Genomic DNA, 21,778 nt, shown 5'->3' with positions numbered 1-21,778 from the left:
CAGCCAGTCTATGTCTTTTGGTTGGAGCGTTTAATCCATTCACGTTTAAGGTAATTATCGATATGTATGTTCCTATGACCATTTTCTTAATTGTTTTGGGTTTGTTTTTGTAGGTCCTTTTCTTCTCTTGTGTTTCCCACTTAGAGAAGTTCCTTTAGCATTTGTTGTAGAGCTGGTTTGGTGGTGCTGAATTCTCTTAGCTTTTGCTTGTCTGTAAAGTTTTTGATTTCTCCATCAAATCTAAATGAGATCCTTGCCGGGTAGAGTAATCTTGGTTGTAGGTTCCTCCCTTTCATCACTTTAAGTATATCATGCCACTCCCTTCTGGCTTGCAGAGTTTCTGCTGAGAAATCAGCTGTTAACCTTATGGGAGTTCCCTTGTATGTTATTTGTCGTTTTTCCCTTGCTGCTTTCAATAATTTTTCTTTGTCTTTAATTTTTGCCACTTTGATTACTATGTGTCTTGGCGTGTTTCTCCTTGGGTTTATTCTGTATGGGACTCTCTGCGCTTCCTGGACTTGGGTGGCTATCTCCTTTCCCATGTTAGGGAAGTTTTCGACTATAATCTCTTCAAATATTTTCTCTGGTCCTATCTCTCTCTCTTCTCCTTCTGGGACCCCTATAATGCGAATGTTGTTGCGTTTAATGTTGTCCCAGAGGTCTCTTAGGCTGTCTTCATTTCTTTTCATTCTTTTTTCTTTAGTCTGTTCCGCAGCAGTGAATTCCACCATTCTGTCTTCCAGGTCACTTATCCGTTCTTCTGCCTCAGTTATTCTGCTATTGATTCCTTCTAGTGTAGTTTTCATTTCAGTTATTGTATTGGTCATCTCTGTTTGTTTGTTCTTTAATTCTTCTAGGTCTTTGTTAATCATTTCTTGCATCTTCTCAATCTTTGCCTCCATTCTTATTCCGAGGTCCTGGATCATCTTCACTATCATTATTCTGAATTCTTTTTCTGGAAGGTTGCCTATCTCCACTTCATTTAGTTGTTTTTCTGGGGTTTTTTCTTGTTCCTTCATCTGGTATATAGCCCTCTGCCTTTTCATCTTCTCTATGTTTCTGTAACTGTGGTTTTTGGTCCACAGGCTGCAGGATTGTAGTTTTTCTTGCTTCTGCTCTCTGCCCTCTGGTGGTTGAGGCTATCTAAGAGGCTTGATGGGAGGCTCTGGTGGTGGGTAGAGCTGACTGTTGCTGTGGCGGTCAGAGCTCAGTAAAACCTTAATCCACTTGACTGTTGATGGGTGGGGCTGGGTTCCCTCCCTGTTGCTGTGGCGGTCAGAGCTCAGTAAAACCTTAATCCACTTGACTGTTGATGGGTGGGGCTGGGTTCCCTCCCTGTTGGTTGTTTTGCCTGAGGCAACCCAACACTGGAGCCTACCCGTGCTCTTTGGTGGGGTTAATGGCAGACTCTGGGAGGGCTCACGGCAAGGAGAACTTCCCAGAACCTCGGCTGCCAGTGTCCTTATCCCCACGGTGAAACAGAGCCACCACTCGCCTCTGCAGGAGACCCCCCAACACCAGCAGGTAGGTCTGGTTCAGTCTCCCCCAGGGTCACTGCTCCTTCCCCTGGGTCCCGATGCACACATTACTTTGTGTGTGCCCTCCAAGAGTGGGGTCTCTGTTTCCCCCAGTCCTGTCAAAGTCCTGCAATCAATTCCCACTAGGCTTCAAAGTCTGATTCTCTAGGAATTCCTTCTCCCGTAGCCGGACCCCCAGGTTGGGAAGCCTGACGTGGGGCTCAGAACCTTCACTCCAGTGGGTGGACTTCTGTGGTATAAGTGTTCGCCAGTCTGTGATTCACCCACCCAGCAGTTATGGGATTTGATTTTACTCTGATTGCGCCCCTCCTACCGTCTCACTGTGGCTTCTCCTCTGTCCTTGGACGTGGGGTATCCTCCTTGGTGAAGTCCAGGTTCTTCCTGTCAATGATTGTCCAGCAGCCAGTTTTGATTCTGGTGCTCTCGCAAGAGGGAGTGAGAGCACGTCCTTCTACTCCGCCATCTTGGTTAATTATTTTTGTTTTTATCTTCATTACTCTAGGAGGTGGATCCAAAAAGATTTTGCTGCAATTTATGTCAAAGTATCTTCTGCCTATGTTTTCCTCTAGGGGTTTTATAGTATCCATTCTTACATTTAGGTCTTTAATTCATTTTAAGATTATTTTTGTGTATGATGTTAAATAATGTTCTAATTTAATTCTTTTACATGTAGCTGTCCAGTTTTCCCAGAACCACTTATTGAAGAGGCTGTCTTTTCTTCACTGTATGTTCTTGCCTCTGTTGTCATAGATTGACTTTAGGTGATTGGGTTTACTTCTGTGCTTTCTTTCCTGCTCCATTGATCTATATTTTTGTTTTGTGCAAGTACCCTGTTGTTTTCAGGACAATAACTTTGTAGTGTGGTCTGAAGTCAGGAAGTCTGATACCTCCAGCTCCGTTTTTCTTTCTTAAGGTTAGTGTGGCTACTAGGGGTCTTTGTGTTTTCATACAGACTTAAAATTTTTTTGTTCTAGTTCTGTGAAATATGCCATTCGTCATTTGATAGGGATTGCATTTAATCCATGGATTGTCTTGGGTTATATGATCATTTTAACAATATTGATTCTTCCAGTCCAAGAACATAATGTATCATTCCATCTGTTTGTGTTATTTTTAATTTCTTTAATCAGCATCTTACAGTGTTTGGAGTACGGTTCTTTTGTCTCCTCAGGTAGGTTTGTTCCTAGGTATTTATTTCTTTTGATGTGATGGTAAATAGGATTGTTTCCTTCATTTTTCTTTCTGATTATTCGTTTTGCTTTAAGGCTCCAGTTCCCCCTGCACTCCCGGTCCAGCTGCACACCCGTGGGCCTTGCCACCTGGCTTCCAGTGGAGACTTTGTAAAGACCAATGAAAAATCTTGACTGCAGAGCTGGTCCCTGGGGGCTCCAGCTTAAGAAGTGCTGCCCCAGGGGTTCCAGAAATTGAGAAAGGAAAAGTGAATGGAGTAGTGGGGTGGCATAGAGAAGGGTGAGTGCCCTGGGAGATTTTGAGAGAAATACCCTCCACCCAAAACCCCTGCCCCTGCAACTGATCCATTGGTGTCATGGAATTTCAGTGCCTTTTGTGAGGTGATGGCTCTGCTTCGTTACTCCTGTGCTCAACACTATGCCAAACCAAATCCTCACCTGTTACTGATTTCCAAGGATTTTAAAAGCACTGTTCATGGCTGACTTGGTTTTCTGTTCCCTAAGCAGCAGTTTTGAGCTGTCCAAGCTATTTAAAAGTATTCTGCTTAACTAAGACAAAACTCTATTCTTTTGAAAAACTAACAAGAATTCAGAGAAAATATGCTCTTCGCCCCATTCCATCAGTCTTCTGTGCACTTGGCGGATACAAGATTTGATACATCAGACACCTCTGACTCTCTGGCCCAAACTGGGTCCCTTCACAGAGGGGATATAGGTTGCCATCAATATCCGATTGTGAACTTACATCCTGGTCGGGTGGCACAGTGGCCAGACACTGTGGCATGCTCTCTGTGCTGTGATTGCCTTTGTTTTCACCAGAGGCAGGATTCTGGACTCAGAAATATTTTGTTTGAATCTTGGGCTGACAGTTTATTCCCCGCAGGCCTGCGTGAGTGTTTTAACCTGGAAAACAGGTCAGGTGGTTGTGAATGTGGAGCATATAAAGCCAGTGGCATTTTTGATGGTGGGCTGTACTCTACCCTGTGCCTGAGCTCTCCAGAGTTCTCCCCAAACTTCTTTCTTCCCTTTTCATCTGAGCCTTTTCCTTCTGTCTACACACCCCTGACCTCAGCAGAAGGGTCTCACTTACTTATCTGTTGCACCATCAGTGATCACAGCCTGTATGCCCAGAGCTATTTTCGGTGCTGGGATCAACGTGAAGCTCCTGACTTTTGAAGGTGCAAGTTTCAGGGGCAGATTCTGAGTTCATACAGGGTCAGGTAAATTAAAGGGTGTGGAGCTGATTTAAAGCTGTTCAGTGAGGGACAAGGGTCAGCTGATTGATTTAAAGCCCGATCACGTGACTTGCAGGGTGGTGATGTGGTGAAGCCCCAAAATGTTGATTTTCTATCTCTTGCACAGAACATCATATTCATAACTTTTTTTTTATGATTTAGAAAACTAGAGATGTTTCTCCCTGGACACAAAAGGAGAAAAATACAGTATTTCAGGTTCATTTTAGAAAAAAAAACTTCTCAGGGTAAGGTGATGGTGACATGGTCCAGATCAAATGTCTTGGTGGCAAACTAGGGGAAAATCATAGGAGAAGATCCCAGGCCTGTTGTCTGTCAGCTTGGCAATGATGTTTGAGCAGTGACCAATGTGCTTGAGTGCAGCTGGTGAGGGAATAATGATATCCTCATCCTGTCCTTTATCTGGTCCACAAGTTGAGAGCAAAGAGCTCAGTACAGAGCTCTTGATGTAAGGCTGTGCATGGCAGATGGCCCTCATATCAAGTGTCTTGAGTGGTGGATGACCTGTGACAACAAGTTCTTGACAAATTTTTTAGTGACTATGTGTACAGTAATTGGTTTGGAAGGATGCTGTGGGAGAAGATGCCACAAATATACAGTATATTCAAATTGCCTCTCAGTCAAGAGAAAAAATAGAAGCAACCAAATAAAAATATTTGGAACCTATGAAATTAAATTTCACTGAAAAAGAAATAAAAACAATCATTTTACATATGAAGAGGCACCCAACCTCAATGATGGTTGGGGAAAATAAATTACAGTGCCAATGTGATCGGTTTTTTTTTCCATTATATTGAAAACTTAAAGTGCCTTTGTAGCATCTCTTGTCATCATCAGAGGAAACAAGCCCTTTGATGTACTCTTGCAGGGAGTATACATGACTAATATCCCTTTTGAGGCAGTTTATCTCCTCTTTTGCTTCTTCAGGATCTGGGCTTTTGGGGTTCTGTGGGGCTGATGTTTGTGTAACGACCTTGATATTTCCTGTGTCCTTGGGCCTCTGGTCAGTCTCCTTGCGTCATTGATAATTTGATTTCCTGAAGTAGAAGAAAAAAGGCAAACAAATTATATAGAGGTTGAATCAAGATGGCAGAACAGAAGGATGTGGAGTTCACCTCCTCTCACAAATATATCAAAAATACATACCTGTGGAACAATCCTCACAGAATACCGACTGAATGGCAGCAGAAGATCTCAGACACTCAGACATGCAAGAAAGATCTCCACGTAATGAGACAGGATGAAAGAAAAAGAAGAAGAAGAAGAAGAAGAAGTAGCAGCTCCCTCCTGGGAGGGAGCTGTGAAAGAGGACAGTTTCCCTCACCCTGGGAAGCCCCTGAACCAGTGGGGACGTGAGCTGGGACAGAAACGGAGCTGCAGAGGCTTGGAGGAGAGCGCAGCAGTGAGTTTGCAGCAGACAAAACAGAGACCTGCACAGAGGACCTGTGCTCCCTCGCTGCAGTCCTTAGCCCAAGACGTGTGCCTGCTGGAGTGTGTGGGGGTTGGGTGCTGAAACGTGGGCTTCAGAGGACAGACCAGGGGAGTGGACTGGGTTTGGCTGCACGCAGACAGCACGAAGGGGCTGGAGTGTGGTATGTGCCCAACCCAGGGTGTATGCGGAAGAAGACCAGGCTGGCCATAGAAGCAAAACGTCATTGTTGAGGGGCAGGGCCACCATAGCAGCCTCTTTCTTGGTGCCACCTCTATGACGACCTCTGGGAGCACACAAGTGCCAGCAGGTTGCCCACACGTGGAGGTGAGCCTGACATCAGAGTGGATCCCCAGGTACTGCCTGACTTAGGAAGCAGGGCTGATCCCTGAGCCCTCTCCCCATGGCTGTGCAATTTGCAGATTTATGCCACTGGCTTTATAAACTCAGTACCTGTGGGACATCCGAGTGGACAGTGGGCACTCCCATGCCTGGGACAGGTCCAGCCTTAGCAGCTGTGGTGTTTGTGGGCACGGGCACATGGAGGCTGGGCAGGGCTGGGGTCTAGTCTGCTTCCATAGCTCCCATGGTGGGTCCATGTGTGGGACACTGGGTCCTGGAACCTGACATCAGTGGGTCAGCACCTACGGATCTGCACTGGTGGCTTTGTGAACACTGTGCCTAAGGGACACCAGGGCTGATTGCCTGCATTCCCACAGTTGAGGAGGGGCTGAAGGCAGTGCCAACACCAGTGTATTTTGTGAGCCCGCACCATGGGTGACAGGTGACACCACAGAGGACACTTCCTGGTGGACAGCTCTGGTAGAGGAATGCTCAGTGACTCCCCTCCCATTGGGAGTGCTCCAATCCAGCCTACCTCATTATGCTGTCTAATCCAGCATAGAAACAGACCTGAAGGCTTCTATTCCAACTAGGGAGCAGACCCTGCCCCTGAGAGGGCTGTGTCAACCACAGAGCAAAGAGGAGACCCAGTTCAACATCTGGTGCAAGCTCTGGTCACCACATACTCCTTCCAAAAGTCTTTCAAAAGATCAAAGAGAAAGGAAGCATCCCAAAGATATTCTATGAAGCCACTATCACCCTGATACCCAAACCAGACAAAGACACCACCAAAAAAGAAAATGACAGGCCAATACCTTTGATGAACATAGAACCTAAAATTCTCAACAAAATGTTGGCAAACCGAACCCAACAACACATAAAAAAGATCACACACCATGAACGTGTTGAATTTATCTTAGGGTCACAACGATGTTTCAACATATGCACGTCAATCAACGTGATACCCCCCATCAACAACAAAAAAGACAGAAATGACATGATCATTTCAACAGATTCAGAAAAAGCATTTGATAAATTTCAACATCCATTCATGATAAAAAAAAAACTCTTATGGAAGTGGGTATAGAGGGAACATATCTCAACATACTAAAAGCTATTTATGACAAACCCACAGCAAATATGATGCTTAATGGTGAAAAGCACTTAGCCTTCTCACTAAAATCTGGAACAAGACAAGGATGCCCAGTCTCACCACTTCTTTTTAACATAATATTAGAAGTCTAGCCATGGCAATCAGACAAGAAAAAGAAGGAAAACCTATCCAAATTGGAAGGGAAAAGGTAAAATTTTCATTATATGCAGATGACATGATATGATATTAGAACCTAAAGACTCCACACACAAACTACTAGAACTGATAAACAGATTCAGCAAGGTAGCAGGAAACAAGATTAAAATACAGAAATCGGTTGCATGTCTTTATATTAACAATGAAATAGCAGAAAGGGAATGTAAAAAAAAAATCCCTTTTAAAATTGCATCCTAAAAAATTAAATACTTGGGAATAAACCTGACCAAGGTTGTGAGAGACTTATAAGCTGAGAACTATAAAACATTAATAAAGGAAAGTGAAGAGGATTCAAAGAAATGGAAAGATATCCTATGCTCTTGGATTGGAAGAAATATTATTAAAATGGCCATTGGACCCAAAGCAATCCACAGATTTAATGCCATCCCTATCAAATTACCCATGATATTTTTCACAGAACTAGAACAAAGAATCCTAAAACTTATATGGAACTATAAACAACCCAGAATTGCCAAAGCAATCCTGAGGAAAAAGAACAAAGCAGGAGACATAATGCTTCCAGACTTCAGAGAATACTACAAAGCTACAGTAAACAAAACAGTGTGGTATTGGCACAAAAACAGACATATGGATCGATGAAATAGACTAGAGAGCCCAGAAAGAAACCCACACACCAATGGTCAATTAACCTTCGACAAAGAGGCAAGACTATACAATGGGAAAAAAGACAGTCTTTTCAGCACGTGGTGTTGGGAATGTTGGATAGCCACAGGTAAACCATTGAACTTAGAACACACCCTCACACCATGCACGAAAATAAGCTCAAAATGGTTGAAAGAGTTAAATATAACACATGACATCTTAAAACTTGTAGAAGAGAACATAGGCAAAACATTCTCTGACATAAGTTATACCAATGTTCTTGTAGATCATTCTTCCAAGGCAATGGAAATAAAAACAAAAAGGAACAGATGGGACCTATACAAACGTATAAGCTTTTGCAAAACAAAGGAAACCATACAGAAAATGAAAAGACAACCTATGGAATGGGAGAAACTATTTGCAAATGATGCAACCTACAAGGGCTTAATTTCCAAAATATACAAACAGCTCATACAACCAACCCAATCAAAAAAATGGGCAGAAGACCTAAATAGACAAAAAAAACAACCCAATCAAAAAAATGGGCAGAAGACCTAAACAGACATTTCTGCAAAGAAGACATACCAATAGGCACATGAAAAGATACTCACCATTGCTAATTACTAAAGAAATGCAAATCAAAACTACGGTGAGGTATCACCTTAAACCGGATGGAATGGCCATCATTTAAAAGTCTACAAATAAATGCTGGAGAGGGTGTGGAGAAAAGGGAACACATCTACACTGTTGGTGGGAATGGAAATTGGTGCAGCCACTATAGAAAACAGTATGGAGGTTCCTCAAAAAAATAAAAATAGAGTTGCCATATGATCCAGCAACCCCTCTCCTGGGCTTATATCCAGACAAAAGTGTAATTCAAAAAGATGGACCTCTTGTGGGGAGGGCTGCATAGTCTGGTGGGACAGTCCCTCACCCCATCATCAGTGCCTGCAACCTTTGCTCCTTCACCTACTCCTTCTGTGGTCAGAAGTGGTCTGAATAACCACCTTGAAATCTCTATGGCGACAGTCATGGCATCTGGTGGATATGGGGATCCTAAGGCTGTCTGGCTGCCTGCAGTAAAGGCTAAAGGCTTGGAGATTTCTGGAACATTTACTCACTGCCAAGGGCACATCTATATGGAAATGAACTTCATGAAGAAAGCTCTGTAGCACATGACAGACTTGGCAATTCAGTTTAACAAGAATAGCTTTGGTGTCATCCCCAGCACTCCTCTGGCCATCCCTACACCACTGATGCCAAACCAGAGCATTGATGTCTCCCTACCTCTCCACACCTTGGACCCAGTCATGAAGATAGAACCTCTGAACAACCTGCAGGTGGCTGTGAAAAACAATAGTGATGTCTTCTACTTCAACTGCCTCATCCCACTCAATGTGGGTTTTGTAGAGGATGGCAAAATGAAGGACCAGGTCTTCCTTGCAACATGGAAGGATAGTCCCAATGAAAAAGAACTTCAGTTTCAGATTAAGGAAAGTCATTTAAATGCTGACACTGTTTCCAGCAAGTTGCAAAACAACAACATTTATACTATTGCCAAGAGGAATGTGGAAGGGCAGGACATTCTGTACCAATCCCTGACTCACTAATGGCGTTTGGGTTTTGGCCCAGCTCCATAGCAAGCCAGAAAACCCCAATTACACACTGTTGCCAAAGTGTAGAGCTAGCTCCTGAAGCCTCCCAGTACATCTATCAGGTCTATGACAGCGCTCTGAAAAACTAATAGACTGGTCTGGTGCCCTCAGGCCATCCTGTGATTGGTGCAAGCCAAGAACTCTTAACTGGAAGAAATTGTATTGCCATGTGGAATCTGAACCCAAACACACCAAGGCCGCCCACCAAGGTAGTGATGGGTCTGACCTGTGCTAATATTAGGGCACAACCTTTTGGATAGTTTTAGCTATCCGACACTGAGCATTTGTAACCACAGCTTCAATCACTTCCCACCTCTTGCCACCTGCTGCTCTCTGTCCTTACTTGTGGGCTTCTCCATCCTGTGCCAGTGGCTGGCGTTTTTGACTATAGTTTGATATTTTGTAATTGAGAGCTCGCTTCAAAAGCAGCAAAAGACAAAATATATTAAAGCAAGGAAAAGTGTCCCTGATAGAAAAATAAGGTTATTTGTTGTGTTTTTTTCTACTCAGCTGTTTGAGCATATTATACATATTAGAGAGGTTTTCCAAATATTTCCCCCATTTTTTAGTACACTCTGCTCTCTGTAAATTGTTTCCTTTGCTGTTCAGAGCTTTATGGTTTAATGCAATCTGTTTTTCAAAAATTTTTTTTCTTTTGCTGCCTGTGTTTTTGTGGTCACATCTAAAAATACATTGCCCATAGCACTGTCAAGACTTTTTTTTGCCCCTATATCTTCTTCTAGTAACTTTACAGTTTCGGATCTTATATTTAATTCTCTAAACCAGTTTGAATTAATTTTTGTATACAGTGTGAGATACAAGTCTAATTTCTTCCTTATGCTTGTGAATATTCAGTTTCCCACGAATTTACTGAAGAGAAGATCCTTTTCTCGTTGTATATTCCTGGCACTTTTGTCAAGATCAATTGATTGTAAATATGTGGATTTATTTCTGAGGTCTATTTCGTTCCATTGTTCTATATGTCTGTTTTTGTACTGTGACCATACTGCTTTGATTACTATGCTTTGTAGTATAGTTTGAAATTATGAAGCATGATGCCTTCAGCTTTGCTATTTGTGCTCAAGATTGCTTTGGACATTTGGGGCCTTTTATGGTTCCATATGAATTTTAGTATTTCTTTTTCTATTTTCTGGGGAAACTGCCTTCAGAATTTTGACATGGATTGCATTGACTCTGTAGATTGCTTTGAATAGTATGGACATTTTTAACAATGTTCATTTATTCAATATATTAATATGGGCGATGGTTCCATTTATTTGTGTCTTCTTCAAGTTCTTTCATCAATATTTTATAGTTTGCAGTGTACGGCTCTTTTACATTCTTGGTTAACTTTATTCCTAAGTATTTTATTCTTTTCACTGCTTTTGTAAATGGGACTTTTTAAAACCTTTTCTGATAGTTTATGTTGTTAGTATACAGAACCACAAGTGATTTTTATATGTTGATTTTGTGTCATACTGCTTACTCGATTTATTTACTAGTTTGAACAGTTTTTTGGAAGTGGCATTTTTAGGTTTTTGTAGATATAAAAACATGTCATCTGCAAACAGAAAATCTAGGTTTACCTTTATGATTTGGATTTATTTTATTTATCTTTCTTGCCTACTTGCTCTGGTTAGGAATTCCAGTACTGTGTTGAATAGAAGGGGCGAGAATTGGTACCCTTGTCTTGGCTGAAACTTAGGAGAAACACTTTGGGGATTGTTAGCTTTGGGCTTGTCATATGACTTTTAATGTGTTGAGGAATATTCCTTCTATAACTAATTTCTTGACAGTCTTTATCATGAAGGGAAGTTGGATTTTGTCAAATAATTTTAATGTATCTATTAATATGATATTTTCCCATTAATCTCTTAATGTAGTGTATCACATTTATTAATTTGCATACACTGAGCCATCCTTGCATCCAGGCATAAATCTCATTTAATCATGGTGAATGAATCCTTTCAATATGCTGCTGAATTTAGTTTGCCAGTATTTTGAGTGTATTTCATCTGTTATTCAGGAATGTTGATCTGTACTTTTCTTATCGTGCCCTTGTCTGTTTTTTTTTAAAATTTATTATTTACTTACTTATTTTGGCTGTGTTGGGTCTTCGTTGCTGCACGTGGGCTTTTCTCCATTTGTGGCGAGTGGGGGCTGCTCTTCGTTGTGGTGTGTGGGCTCCTCGTTGCAGTGGCTTCTCTTGTTGCGGAGCACAGGCTCTAGGTGCAAGGGCTTAGTAGTTGCGGTGCACAGGCTTAGTTGCACCGCGGCATGTGGGGTCTTCCCAGACCAGGGATGGAAACTGTGTCCCCTGCATTGGCAGGAGGATTCTTAACCACTGCGCCACCAGGGAAGTCCCCCTTGTCTGGTTTTGGCATTACCCTTGTCTGGGATAATGCCTCATAAGATGGATTGAAAGCGTTCCCTCCTCTTTAAATTTTTGGAAGTATTTGAGAAGTCTTGGTTTTAAATACTTTAAGTATTTGGCATAATTCACCAGTAAAACCATCTGGTCCTGGGATTTTATTTATTGAGGTTTCTCAATACTGTTTCATTCTCTTTACTCATTACTGGTCTGTTCATGTGTTCTATTTCTTGGTAGGCTGTATGTTTCTAGGAGTTTCTCCTTTTTTTTCCTAAGTAGTCCAAGTTGTTTGCATATGATTGTCAATAGTAGTTTCTGATTGTCATTTGTATTTCTGTGGCAAAATTGTAATGCCTTTATATGCATGTGTGTGTGTTTATTTATTTGTTCATTCATTCATCATTCATTCAGTCTCTCTTTTAGTTATTCTTGCTAACAGTTTGTCAATTTTGTTTACCTTTTCAATAAAAAAACTCCAATATTATTTATTCTTCTACTGTTTTTGTAGTCTTTATTACTTTATTTTTAATTTTTATTGGAGTATAGTTGATGTACAATGTTGTGTTCAGTAAAGTGAATCAGTTATACGTATATCCACTTTTTTTTAGATTCTTTTCCCATATAGATCACTACAGAGTATTGAGTAGAGTTCCCTGTGCTAGACAGTAGGTCCTTCTACTACTTTTATAACTGCTCTAATCCTTATTATTTATTTCATTCTGCTAATATTGGGCTTAGTTTGTTGTTTTCCTAGTTCCTTTAGTTGTAAAATTAGGTTCTTTAATTGAGTTATTTTTCAGAGACAAAAGGTTTTATTACTTATGGCACAGCAAGCATGAACATAATATTGTATTGGTTCTCCTTCCCCACACCCCAGTTCCCACTGGGATGACAGAGAGGGATCCAGTTGAGTGCTAGCAGGTACTTGGTTGTGTTACACTAAGAACACTGAGTTTGAGGAGTCCACTGCTTTTAAAATGAAAGGTTAGCAGGTTCCTGTTTGTCTGAGGGAGAGACATTAGCTCATTCCTCAAGGCTGTTCATTACAAACACACTCCCAAGAAATGGCTCAGGTGAAATGCTGTCAGGGCATGCATTCTTTTTCTTTCTTTCTTTTTTTTTTTTAATTGAAGAATAGTTGGCATATAATATTACATTAGTTTCAGATGTACAACATAATGATTTAGCATTTAAGTATATTACAAAACGATCACCTTGATGAATCTAGTAACCATCTGTCCCCATCCACAGTTACTGCAATATCATGAACCATATTCTTTATTCTGTATATTAAATTCTTGTCAATTTTTATAACTGGAATTTTGTACTTCTTATACCCCTTCACCTGTCTTGTCCAAGACCTACTCACCTCCCCTTTTGCAACCACCAATTTGTTCACTGTGTCTGTAAGACTGGTTTTGTTGTGTTTGTTATGTTTTGACATTACACATATAAGTGAGATCATGTGGTATTTGTCTTTCTCTATGTGAGTTACTTCACTGAGAATAATACTCTCTAGGTCCATCTATGTTGTCAAAAATGGCAAGATTTTATCTTTTTATGGCTGAGTAATATATAATATATAACTGTATATGTACAGTTGTATAGACATATATACATATATATGTATTTGTATATGAATATATATCTACATATGTGTATAGATACATGTATATATGTGTATGTGTATGTGCATTTTGTATATTCATATGTATGTATGTGTATACACGTGTGTGTGTATATATATATCACTTTTTTATCCATTTGTCTATCATTGAACATTTAGGTTTCTACCATATATCGGCTATTGTAAGTTATGTTTCAGTGAACACAGGGGTGCATGTAACTCTTTAGTTTTTTGCTTTTTTTTTGTTTTCTTTGGATAAATAACCATAAGTGGAATTGCTAACTCATAGGGTAGTTTTATTTTTTTATGTTTTCAGAACCCTCCATAATGTTTTCAATAGTGGCTGCACTGATTTACACTCTTAGCAACAGTGCCGGTCAGTGCTCTTTTCTCCACATCCTCAGCAACACTTATTAACTGTTGTCATTTTGATGGTAACCATTCTGACACCTGTAAAGTGATCTCTTTTTGTGATTTTGAGTTGCATTTCCCTCCTGATGATTAGTAATGTTGACCATGTTTCCATGTGCCTTTTAGCCATCTTTTTTTTTTCTTTTTTTCTGGCAAAATGTGTATTCAGATCCTCTACCCAATTGTTTTTATTTTTGTTTTATTTTTTAAAATTATAGTTTATTTACAATATTGTATCAGTTTCAGGTGATCTTGGATTTTTTACAAATTACACTTGATTAAAAGTTTTTACAAGAGAATGGCTATAATTCTCTGTCCTATACAATATATATTTTGTTGCTTATCTATTTCATACATAGTAGTTTGTACCTCTTAATCCTATATCCCTAATTTGCCCCTTCCCCCTTACCTGTCCCCACCGGTAACCACTACTTTGTTTATAGATCTGTGAGTCTGTTTCTGTTTTGCATATACATTCATTTGTATTATTTTTAGATTCCACATATAAATGATATCACACAGTATTTGTCTTTCTCTGATTTACTTCATTAAGCATAATATTCTCGAGGTCCATCCACGATGCTGCAAATGGCAGCATTTCATTCTTTTTATGGCTGTGTAAGATTCCACTGTACATATATCCCATATCTTCTTTATCCATTTGTCTGTTCATGGGCATTTTGGTTGCTTTCATATCTTGGCCATTGTCAATAGTGCTGCTATGCACATTGGGGTTTATGTATCTTTTTTTTTTAAACAATCTTTTATTTTTATTTTATTTTTTATTTTTGGCTGCATTGGGTCTTTGTTGCTGTGCATGGGCTTTCTCTAGTTGCAGCAAGCAGGGTCTGCTGTTCGTTGCGGTGCGCAGGCTTCTCATTGTGGTGGCTTCTCTTGTTGCGGAACACGGGCTCTAGGAGCACGGGCTTCAGTAGTTGTGGCTCGTGGGCTCTAGAGTGCAGGCTAAGTATTTGTGGCACATGGGCCTAGTTGCTCCACGGCATGTGGGATCTTCCCAGACCAGGGATTGAACCCCTGTCCCCTGCATTGGTAGGTGGATTCTTAACCACTGTGCCGCCAGGGAAGCCCTATGTATCTTTTTGAATTAGTGTTTTCATTTTTTTCCTAGATAGGTACCCAGGAGAGTTATTGATGGATCATATGGTAGTTCTATTTTTAATTTTTTGAGAAACCTCCATCCTATTTTCCATAGTGCCTGCAACAATTTACAATCCTACCCACAGTGTACAAGGGTTCACTTTTCTCCACATCCTCTCCAAAATTTGGTATTTGTAGACATTTTTATGAGAGCTATTTTGACAGGTGTGGGGTTGATATCTCATGGTTTTTTGAATTGAACTTCTCTAATAGTTAGTGATGTTGAGCACCTTTTCATCTGCCTTTTAGCTATCTGTATCTTCTTTGGAAAGATGTCTATTCATGTCTTCTGACCATTATTGATTGTGTTGTTTGTTCATTTTTTTTGTGTGTGATATTGAATTGTATGAACCATTTATATATTTTGGATATTAACCTTTTGTCAGTCATATCATTTGCAAATATTTTCTTACACTTTGCACTTTGAATTTTGATTTTGTTGATGGCTTTCATGGCTGTGCAAAAGCTCTTTAACTTTATTTAGCTTCCATTTGTTATTTTTGTTTTTATTTCTTTTGACTTAGAGGCTAGATCCCCCAAAAATTATTGCTACAATTTATGTCAAAGGGTGTTCTGCCTATGTTCTCTCCGGGGAGTTTTATGGTTTGGTGTATTACCTTTAGGTCCTTAATCCATTTTGAATTTTGTGTCTGGTGTGAGGAAATGTTCTAAATTCATTATTTTACATGTAGCCCTCCAGTTTTCCCAACACCACTTATTGAAGAGACTGTCTTTTCTCCATTGTATATTCTTGCCTCCTTGGTGGTATTTTTATTCACCATAAGTGTGTGGGTTCCTTTCTGGGCTCTCTATTCTATTCCGTTGATCTATGTGTCTGTTTTTTTCATTATTGTAGCTTTGTAGTCAGGGAGCATGCTATCTTCAGCTTTGGTCTTTTTTTCTCAGGATTGCTTTGGCAGTGTGGGTATTTTGTGGTTCTGTATTTGGGGATTATTTGTTCTGTTTGTGAACAATGTCATGGGTATTTTGATAGGGATTGCTTTAAATCTGTAGGTTGCTTTGAGTAATAGGGCTATTTTAAAAAGATTAATTCTTCTAATCCAAGAGCATTGGCTATCTTTTCATTTATTTGTGTCATCTTCAATTTCCTTCATCAATGTCTTATAGTTTTTAATATATATATCTTTCACCTCCGTGGTTAAATTTATTCCCAGGTATTTTATTATTTTTGGTACTTCTGTAATTTTTTCCCTTAATTTCTCTGATAGTTTATTAGTGCAGAGAAAAATAATAGATTTCTGTATATTAATTGCATATACTTCAATGAAAATAAAAACAAAAATTAACAAATAGGACCTAATTAAACGTAAAAGCTTTTTTGCACAGCAAAGGAAACCATAAAGAAGACGAAAAGACAGCACTCACAATGGGAGAAAATATTTGCAAATGAAGAAACTGGCAAAGGATTAATCTCCAAAATATACAAATAGCCCATGTAACTCAATATCAAAAAAACAAACAAGCCAATGAAAAAATGGGTGGAAGACCTAAATAGGTATGTCTCCAAAGACATACAGATGGCCAAGAGGCACATGAAAAGATGCTCAACACCATTAATTATTAGGGAAATGCAAATCAAAAACTACAATGAGGTATCACCTCACACGGGTCAGAATGGCCATCATCAAAATATCTACAAACAATAAATGCTGGAGAAGGTGTGGAGCAAAGGGAACCCACTTGCTCTTGGTGGGAATGTAAATTGATACAGCCACTATGGAGAACAGTATGGAGGTTCCTTAAAAACTAAGAGCTACGTTATGATACAGCAATCCCACTACTGGGCATATACCCAGAGAAACCATAATTCAAAAAGACATGTGCACCCCAGTATGCACTGCGACACTATTTACAATAGCCAGGACTAGGAGGCAACCTAGATGTCCATCAACAGAGTAATGGACAAAGAAGATGTGGTACATATATACAATGGAATATTCTCAACTATAAAAAGGAATGAAATCGGGTTATTTGTAGAGACGTGGATGTACATAGAGTCATACAGAGTGAAGTAAATCAGAGAAAAACAAATATCATATATTAACGCATATATGTGGAATCTAGAAAAATGGTATAGATGATGTAATTTGCAAAACAGAAATAGAGACATAGATGTAGAGAACAAACGTATGGACACCAAGGGGGGAAAAGGGGGGATGGGAGAAATTGGGAGATTGGGATTGACAAATATACACTATTGATACTATGTATAAAATAGATAACTAATGAGAACCTACTGTATAGCACAGGGAACTCTACTCAGTGCTCGGTGATGACCTAAATGGGAAGGAAATCCAAAAAAGAGCGGATATATGTATACGTATAGGTGCTTCACTTTGCTGTATAGTAGAAACTAACACAACATTGAAAAGCAACTATACTCCAACAAAATTAATTTAAAAAAAGAAAAAAACTGTGTATACTTCAAATTTACTGAGTTTATTTATGCTAATAATTTGTTGGTGAGATCTTTAGGGTTTTCTCTACATATTATCATGTCATCTGCAAACAGTGACAGTTTTACTTCCTTTACAAGTTAGATCCTATTTTGTATTTTGATTTTTGTCTTTTGGCTGTGGCTAGAACTATTAATCCTGTGTTGAATAAAAGTGGTGAGAGCAGGCATCCTTGTCTTATTCCTGTTCTTGGAGGAGATGCTTTCAGCTTTTCACCATTAAGTATGATGTTAGGTCTGCTTTTGTCATATATACCCTTTATATTTATTTATTTATTCATTCATTCATTCATTCAGGCCGCACCGCACAGCATGGGGGAACCTAGTTCCCTGACCAGGGATTGAACCCACACCCCCTGCAGTGGAATCGCAAATTCCCAACCACTGGACTGCCAGGGAAGTCACTGTCCTTTATTATAAAAAGGTATGTTGCCTCTGTACCCACCTTGTTGAGAGTTTTTATCATAATTCAAATGTTGAACTTTGTCGAATTTTGCCACCTCCTTTGCTGGAGGTGTGAAGTTGATCATATGATTTTATCCTTTGTTCTGCTAATCTGGTGTGTCAATTGATCTGCATAGACTGAATCATTCCTGCGTTGCTGAGATGATCCATGTGATCATGGTGTATGGTTCTTTTAGTGTATTGTTGAATTCAGTTTACTAATATTTTGTTGAGGGTTTCTGCATCTATCTTCATCAGGGATATTGGCCTGTAATTTACCTTTTTGGTAGTGTGTTTATCTGGTTTTCATACATGGGTGATGCTGGCCTCAGAAAATAAGTTTGGAAGCACTCCTTCATCAGTTGTTTGGAATAGCTTGAGAAAGATAGATGTTAAATGTCCTTTAAATGTTTGGTAGAATTTATTAGTAAAGCCACCTGATCCTGGACATTTTATTTATTGGGAGTTTTTTGATTATTGATTGATTTCATTTCTAGTAATTGATCTGTTTAGATTTTTTATTTATTGCTAACTCTATCTTAGAAGATTTATGTTTTTAGGAATTTATCCACTTCTTCTAGGTTGTCCCATTTGTTGGTGTATAATTGTTTGTCGTAATCTTGTAGGATACTTTGTATTTCTGTGGTGTCTGCTGTAACTTCATCTCTTTTATTTCTGATTTATTTGGGCCCTCTCTTTTTAAAAAAACATACTACTATTGTCTTTTATTCTTTACAGAAGCTTAATAAGTGTTTGATCTACTACCCTTACTCTATGTATACTTTTTGCAGTGAGATTTTTACTTTTGTTTGTTTTCTTGTTACTATCAATAATTAGTGAGACTTCTTTTAAGCTTAAGTAAATTCCTTCAACATTGCTTATAAGGCTACTTTATTAGTGATGAACTCTTTTAGTTTTTGCTAGTCTGGGAAACGATTTTTTTTTTTTTTTTAGCAAAGAAAAATATCTTTATGATCTCTGGGTAGGTAAAGGCAAAAGTATAGATCTCAGGGTGGGTATCTTAATAAGCCAGATACCCATATCACTAACCATCAAAAAAACTTTCTCTATTTGATTATATTAATGAAAGTTGAGGACATCATTAAGCAAGTGAAAAATGCACCCTGGAACATACAAGAAGATGTTTGCAATAAATATAACCAGAATGCACCCATATTGAGAATACATACAAAGTTATTCAAATTAATAGAAAAAAGACAGAGAACTCAATAGAAAAATTGGCAAGAGGCTTGACCAGGCATTTAACAAAATAGATTATTCAAATAGTCAGCCAAAAAGTGAAATGGTGCTAATCCTCACCAGCAATCTGGGAAATACAAATTAATTCCAGTGAGAACTCATTATACTTCTATCAGAATGACCAACATTGGAAAGGCTTTATGAGAGTAAATATTGATGGAGATGTGAAACAATGAGGACTTTCACACACTCGTGGTGGTAATGTAAGTAAGTATATCCATATGGGGAAAACAAAAATTTGGCATGTTCTACTGGGGTTGAATATACTTATTTCCTATGAGCCAGAAATTCCATTTCTAGGTATGTACCCAACAGAAATGCATGCACATGCATCCCAAAAGATATGTACAAGACACGTATAGCAGCATTGAATCAAAGGTACATCAAAGGTAAAATGGATTAAAAAGTGTCATACTTGCGCAATGGAATACTGTATAGAATGAAAATGAATTAACTATAAGTATATGCAACCACATAGATGAATGTCACAGATAAAATACTGAGCAAAAGGATACACACTGTGTGTTTGAATAGATACAGATATAGATATAGAAATACATATAGATTTCAAAAATCTCCAAAACCATTCTTTTTTTTTCACACACACACACTGTATTTTATTTTTACAAGAGATAAATAAACTGACACCAAGCATTGTAAATGGATGACCACAACAAAAGCAACAATGATTGCAAACATGAAACACACTCATGCTACGTCATAATATTGACATTCAGTCCAGTAATCCTCCACTGTAACAGCTCCTTTACTTTGCAGTGAAAATTGATTTGTATATTTTTTTTGTGTCTGAGTCCTTGTGGGATTTTTTTTTATTCAAACAGAAAGTCACAAAAATTATAATCATCCTCATCTGTTCACTCAGTCCCATGTAATTAATTTTTTTTTCATCTTGATCTTCTGTTAGCACTTTTATGAGTTCATCAGTTTTCCATTAGAGTTCTGAAAATGCTTATTCGTTCATTTCAGCAGTATAGTCCGTTACCAGAAACCTGTACTTGTCAGAGTCTTTTCCATGAATTCCTTGAAGATGAAACCCTTTTATAGGAACATTTTTGCAAAAGCATCAGAGTACACCCAGAACTGTGTGTAAATGACAAAAGACTTAAAAATGACCACGGTTAAAGATTTGATGAAAGTTCATAATAATGCAATTGACAAGGAAATTTAGTTATTTCTGAGATATACATTTTAAAGCATTAACTAGAATTATGACTTATAACATTATACCAGAACATATAAGGTTTTTAGAAATTTCATGTAATGTCTGAAACATTTATATTAACATATTTCTATATAAATAACCCAAGGAAAGTTTAGTATTAGTTTTTTTTTTTGTTTGTATTTTTATACTGCAGGTTCTTATTAGTCATCAATTTTATACACATCAGTGTATACATGTCAATCCCAATCGCCCAATTCAGCACACCACCATCCCCACCCCACTGCAGTTTTCCCCCCTTGGTGTCCATATGTCCATTCTCTACATCTGTGTCTCAACTTCTGCCCTGCAAACCGGTTCATCTGTACCATTTTTCTAAGTTCCACATACATGCATTAATATACGATATTTGTTTTTCTCTTTCTGACTTACTTCACTCTGTATGACAGTCTCTAGATCCATCCACGTCTCAACAAATGACTCAATTTCGTTCCTTTTTATGGCTGAGTAATATTCCATTGTATATATGTACCACATCTTCTTTATCCATTCGTCTGTTGATGGGCATTTAGGTTGCTTCCATGACCTGGCTATTGTAAATAGTGCTGCAATGAACATTGGGGTGCATGTGTCTTTTTGAATTACGGTTTTCTCTGGGTATATGCCCAGTAGTGGGATTGCTGGGTCATATGGTAATTCTATTTTTAGTTTTTTAAGGAACCTCCATATTGTTCTCCACAGTGGCTGTATCAATTTACATTCCCACCAACAGTGCAAGAGGGTTCCCTTTTCTCCAGCATTTGTTGTTTGTAGATTTTCTGATGATGCCCATTCTAACTGGTGTGAGGTGATACCTCATTGTAGTTTTGATTTGCATTTCTCTAATAATTAGTGATGTTGAGCATCTTTTCGTGTGCTTCTTGGCCATCTGTATGTCTTCTTTGGAGAAATGTCTATTTAGGTCTTCTGCCCATTTTTGGATTGGGTTGTTTGTTTCTTTAATATTGAGCTGCATGAGCTATTTATATGTTTTGGAGTTTAATCCTTTGTCCGTTGATTCGTTTGCAAATATTTTCTCCCATTCTGAGGGTTGTCTTTTCGTCTTGTTTATGGTTTCCTTTGCTGTGCAAAAGCTTTGAAGTTTCATTAGGTTCCATTTGTTTATTTTTGTTTTTATCTCCATTACTCTAGGAGGTGGATCAAAAAAGATCTTGCTGTGATTTATGTCAAAGAGTGTTCTTCCTATGTTTTCCTCTAAGAGTTTTATAGTGTCTGGTCTTACATTTAGGTCTCTAATCCATTTTGAGTTTATTTTTGTGTATGGTGTTAGGGAGTGTTCTAATTTCATTCTTTTACATGTAGCTGTCCAGTTTTCCCAGCGCCACTTATTGAAGAGACTGTCTTTTCTCCATTGTATATCTTTGCCTCCTTTGTCATAGATTAGTTGACCATAGGTGCGTGGGTTTATCTCTGGGCTTTCTATCTTGTTCCATTGATCTATGTTTCTGTTTTTGTGCCAGTACCATATTGTC

General features: G+C 38.7%; 1 long non-coding RNA gene across 1 annotated transcript in view; it reads left to right on the top strand.

Moving 5' to 3' along the window:
* The window catches only part of LOC309651361, a 71,216-nt gene that overhangs the window by 24,173 nt on the left and 25,265 nt on the right, over positions 1-21,778 (top strand). The window contains exon 2 of the long non-coding RNA XR_014258066.1: positions 17,660-17,786. This is a non-coding gene — a long non-coding RNA (uncharacterized lncRNA). The remainder of the gene's footprint in view (positions 1-17,659; positions 17,787-21,778) is intronic.

Source organism: Balaenoptera physalus (genome assembly GCF_965194825.1).
Source record: "Balaenoptera physalus genome assembly, chromosome: 21".
In the NCBI taxonomy this organism is placed as follows: Eukaryota; Metazoa; Chordata; class Mammalia; order Artiodactyla; family Balaenopteridae; genus Balaenoptera; species Balaenoptera physalus.
The sequence above is the reverse complement of the archived record's forward strand: the minus strand, read 5'-3'. Positions and strand labels throughout refer to the sequence as shown.